Source organism: Bison bison, unplaced genomic scaffold (assembly GCF_000754665.1).
Source record: "Bison bison bison isolate TAMUID 2011002044 unplaced genomic scaffold, Bison_UMD1.0 scf7180017864475, whole genome shotgun sequence".
NCBI lineage: Eukaryota > Metazoa > Chordata > Mammalia > Artiodactyla > Bovidae > Bison > Bison bison.
The window spans coordinates 3,436,223-3,441,202 of record NW_011495036.1 but is presented as its reverse complement, the minus strand read 5'-3'; the positions used below and the strand labels follow the sequence as shown (position 1 = coordinate 3,441,202).

Here is a 4,980-nt window from a genome sequence, read left to right as displayed (position 1 = left end):
AGGGAGGCCTATTGTCTTCACTGCTGCTGCTGCTGCTAAGTCGCTTCAGTCGTGTCCGACTCTGTGCGACCCAATAGACGGCAGCCCACCAGGCTTCCCCATCCCTGGGATTCTCTAGGCAAGAACACTGGAGTGGGTTGCCATTTCCTTCTCCAATGCATGAAAGTGAAAAGTGAAAGTGAAGTCGTTCAGTCCTGTCCGACTCTAGCGACCCATGGACTGCAGTCTACCAGGCTCCTCCATCCATGGGATTTTCTAGGCAAAAGTACTGGAGTGGGATGCCATGGCTTTCTCCGATTGTCTTCACTACCTCCCTGTCTTTGCTACCTCCCTGTAACTCCCCCTCGGCACCCAGGAAGCTGGGGTCTCCCTTAGACACACCACACCTATCCCAGCACCTCCGGAAGAGGCAGCTTCCAGCAGCTGGGGATAATCCTCCAAGGAGGGAGCTGTGGCTAGGGTGGCTGTCCTGGCCTCGGAAGGGGTCTGGGAGGGGCTAGAGCCCCATTCTGTACTGGCTGCCAGGGAAAAGACCAGCCTAAGTAGCAGAGAAATCACCCCCTCACCCCCACACCCGTCTGCAGTATCACTCCAGTGCAGCTTCACCCGGAGCTCTAGCTACAGTGGAGCCTGGAAAACGGGGGGTGCAAGTTTCTAACTTGTGCAGAAGGAGAAGGGAGGAGGTACCAGTGTTGGTTCAACACAGCAGTTACGGGGAAACCAGACTGTGAGATTCGGTGACTTCTGAGTTGCCTTGAGGGGCTGCCAGGCCCAGACCCAGGACCGCCGGTGTTGCGGTCAGTGCTGATTTCTGGGATGGTTTTGTCTTGGAACCAGGTGACAGGAGGAACTGGTCATTTCACCGAGAATCCCAGATCCCAGTGATTCAGTGAGAAAACCATAGGAGCCACAGTGCTGTCTCTGGTGAGTGTCTTGGGAGGATGTGGGAGGTTTTCCACCAAAGGCTGCCAGCTTCCAGAAGTTTCTGTGACCGCGGGCTCTGTTGGCGAGGGTCTAGATTGTCAATGATTAGTTACAGTTAAATATTACGGAGACCTGGTTCTGATTAAGTAGGGGTTTTAGTTTCTTTACCCTGGAGAAGGAAATGGGAACCCACTCCAGTACTCTTGCCTTGAAAATCCCATGGACGTAGGAGCTTGGTGCAGGCTACTATCCATGGGGTTGCAAAGAGTCGGGCACGACTGAGCGACTTCACTTCCCTTTAGTTTCTTTAACGCTTGTTCTAAATGATGCATTGCCATTGCTGTTTAAATAATGTTGATAGTCATTCCTAATACCAAGGAATGTATATTCTCTGTGATTTTGAAAAGAAATAGCTGTATTGGTATTTGAAAAAAGGAACCACTTAATAGGGACACAGAGGCCACACTTGTTCTCTAAACCTCTCTGAGGGGCGCTGCTTGGGACAGAAAGTGGTGAGCGAATGTTCCCTTATTTGCAGCCCGTGACATGCCTGGCAGCAGTGGTTCCTGCGGACCCAGCCAGTGAAGTGGCAGCCTGTGTCCTGGTCCATGGGGCCGAGTCCATGCCAGCACCTCGGAGTGGGGACGCTGGTGGGACATGTGCTCTCCTGTGTGGGAACCCTGTCTGCCCACACGTGACGTGGGCCGTGTTGCTCCTGCTCAGAGACCCCGTTCATTTCTTCTTCCCCTGCAGGAGACAGGCAGGGAAGCACCGCAGTCCAGGTCTTCCTCCCCATCCTGACATTCTTCCAGCCGAGCCCCCGGGGGCGTAGAGAAGGGGTGAGCCTTCCGGTGGGTGAGTGAGGGGGCCCCTGAGCTGCAGGAGGACAGTGGGCACCGTCTCTCCTGTACCATCTTCCCTTCCTCCCTAAATTCAGGAAATCGTCTGGAAAGGAGTTAAAGATACGTTGACTCCCCAGACTTGCTCTGGAAGGATCTCCAAGTGAAAAGTATCCTTCAGATGTCTCGCTTTCTTTTTTTAAAAGATTGTTTATTGAAATATGATTTAAAATGTTAGTTTCAGGTATAGAGCAAGGTGAATCTGATATATATACATATACATATAGCCACTCCTCTTTTTTTTTTTTTAAGGAAAACAGTTCTTTACAAATTTTATTTTATTTTTAATTGGAGGATAGTTGCTTTACAATATTGTGTTGGTTTCTGCCATGCATCAACATGAATCGGCCTTAGGTATACAGATGTGCCTTCCCTCTTGACGCTGCTTCCTTGTCCCGCCCCTCTAGGTTTGAGCTCCCCAGTCTTACAGCAAATTCCCTTTGGCTATCTATTTTACATATGGTAATGTGTCTGTTTCCAAGCTACTCTCTCAAATATCCCATCCTCTCTCCCTCCTCCACAGCGTCCAAAAGTCTGTTCCTCGTGTCTGCATCTCCTTTGCTGCCCTGCAAGTACGAGCATTAGTGCCGCCTTTCTACATTCCATACATATGAATTAATATACATTATTTGCTTTTCTCTTCCTGATTTACTTCACTGTGTGTAAAAGGCTGTAGGTTCATCCATCTCATTAGAACTGACTTAAAAGATTGTTTATTGTTTTTTATATTGTATATTATTTATATAGTCAAGTAATACTCCATTGTGTATATGCACCACATCTTCTTTATCCACTCATCTGTTGGTGGACATCCAGGTTGCTTCCAGGTTCTAGCTATTGTAAGTAGTGCTGCGACGAACATTGGGATAGAGGTGTCCTTTTCAATTACGCTTTTCTCAAGCTTTATGCCCGGGGGGTGGGATTGCTGGGACGTATGGTAGTTTTATTCTTAGTTTTTTAAAGGAATCTCCATACTGTTCTCCAGAGTTGCTGTATCAATGTGCATTCCCACCAACAGTGCAAGAGGGTTCCCTTCACTCTTTTTTTTTTTAGATTCTTTTCCCATACAGATCATTACAGATTATTGAGAAGAGTTCCCTCTGCTATACAGTAGGTCCTTATTAGTTCTCTATTTCATATATAATCATGTGTATATGTCAGTCCCAGTCTCCCAACTTATCACCCCCACCTCCACCCCCTGGTAACACTGTTTGTTTCTGCAGACGTCTCTTGATATTTCACATGACTTTTCAGCAGGGTCACGTGATAGGTGGGCAGTGAGAAGTTTAGGGCTTCCACGGCCAGAATTCTGATCTGAGCTCTGCTACAAAGCCAGGTTCTTCCCATCTGTCAAATGGGACCATAATCTCACTTAAGAAAACATGACCTATATCTATTTCAAAGGTGGGAATGGTCTTGATGCAAGAGATAACACATATCAAAGCACTGTGAACTGTACCAGCTTTGCAGAAACACAGGTTCTTTCTCGAGCGTCTTCCTGTAAATCTGAGCATGATAACACTTCTTGTTCCCCTTGTGTGTGTCCTGGAGTTGGGACCATTAGCTTCATAATCAGAATCATTATATACAGAATGACCAAAAAAAAAAAAAAGGATGTAGCCTTTTTTTCTTGCCTTTTCACTGCCAAACTGAGCTTTGGTTAGCCGAATGCCAAGGCAATTTTAATGGCTGGTTTTTTAATATCTGAAAGGGGAGGTTATTAGGAGAAGTCTCAATTCAGAAACTTCAAGAAGAAGTGGGAGGGTGTGGTGAGGGTGGACGGGGGAGACTGCATTTCCTGTTTTCCCTTCAGATGGTGTTGGGAAACACTGCTGGAAAACCATGGAGACCCACGAAAAAAATTCCAGAATTCATTCTCCTTGCGGCCGCCGGGGGCCCAGCCCCAAAGGTGATGAGTAGAAGGGGTGGATTTTTTTTTTCAAGAGTTGGGGTTTGCAGGCGTCCAGCTCCGGGCTCATGGGGTGAAGACAGCCTTCCGAGGTGACATCAGCTTGTGGTCCAGGCCAGAAGCGACAGAGCAGGAGTCTGGTTTTCATTTACAGTGTTGGGGCAGGCCCGCTGGGGAGGGGGAGAGGAGGGGGCGGAGGAGGGAGGAGGAGGAGCTGGAGGGAGTCTTGACTGTATCCCTGGGCCCCGTCCGGTTTGCAGCTCAGTCCTCCACCAAAGGCCGCTCAGTTCTCCCGCGCGCCAGCCTCCTGTGAAGACCACGAGAGCAGCTTTCCGCCCGCCCAGGGTCCCCTCTCCCTGCCCGGGGTCCCCCCTCTCCTGCAGAAGGGAAAGGAGACGCAGCCCGTGGGGGAAAACCATGCGTCAGAATCGCACATAATTGAATATCGAAGCCCAGGGACGCAGGCTTCTCCAGGTTTGCTCAGGGTAAGTGCCCCTTCGACCCTGTTCCCCCAGTTTGGGGTTTGCGGCCAGAGGGAAGGGCTTCAAACCCCACTGGCCGCGTCTCGATGGCTCTCAGGTCCGCGCCCTGAGAGTCCCTTTTCGGTAGGAGCTGTGGTCTCTGGAAGCCGCAGCCGGTTTTTCCTTTCTCCGTGTGTGCCACCTGGGTCTCCCCTGGCGGGGCCGAGGGCTGGGGCTGCCCTGAGCCCTGCAGTGTGGTCTGTCCTGTCCATCCATCTCTGCTTTTCGGGCTCACGGTTTATTTTATTTGATGTTGCCTCCTCCTTTGAAAGCTCAGCTGGAATCTGAGAATCGGCTTTGTTTGCAGAAGTGCCTGTGCAGGGATCCCAGAGCCACTTTGGGGAGACTCTCTCCGAGGTGGCTGTTGGGGGGGCTGGTTGAGCGCCTCTGTCGCCCACTGGGAGACTGGGGTGACTTTGCTGTCCAGGCAAGGGGCAGGTGGAGGCTTCCTCAGCTCTCACCATCAGGGCTCCATCTTTTCAGGAATCTGAAGTCACTGTTGGTGCCTTGGTCCCCTCTGGGGTTCCCTAAAGGAGCTGCCAGGGTCAGAGGAGGAGAAGGAATTTGGTGTTTGGGCAGCAGGCCCGGTGGATAAGGCAGGGCCCCTGGGGCCACGAGCTGGCCTGCGTTGCCCAGATGTGTGGTGTGTGCCAAGCCCGGAGGCCCTGGGGCCTGTTTCCCGGCCAGGAGGGTGGGGCCCCGGTCCTCTCGCCCAGGATGCAAAGTG

At 51.0% G+C, this 4,980-nt stretch overlaps 1 protein-coding gene across 1 annotated transcript in view; it reads left to right on the top strand.

Annotated features, from left to right (window-relative positions):
• The first annotated feature begins 3,892 nt into the window (after positions 1-3,892).
• Positions 3,893-4,980, top strand: part of COL6A3 (collagen, type VI, alpha 3) — a 91,482-nt gene continuing 90,394 nt past the window's right edge. Inside the window, exon 1 of the mRNA XM_010862047.1 lies at positions 3,893-4,217. The gene's annotated coding sequence lies outside the window, so the exon portion shown is untranslated. The remainder of the gene's footprint in view (positions 4,218-4,980) is intronic.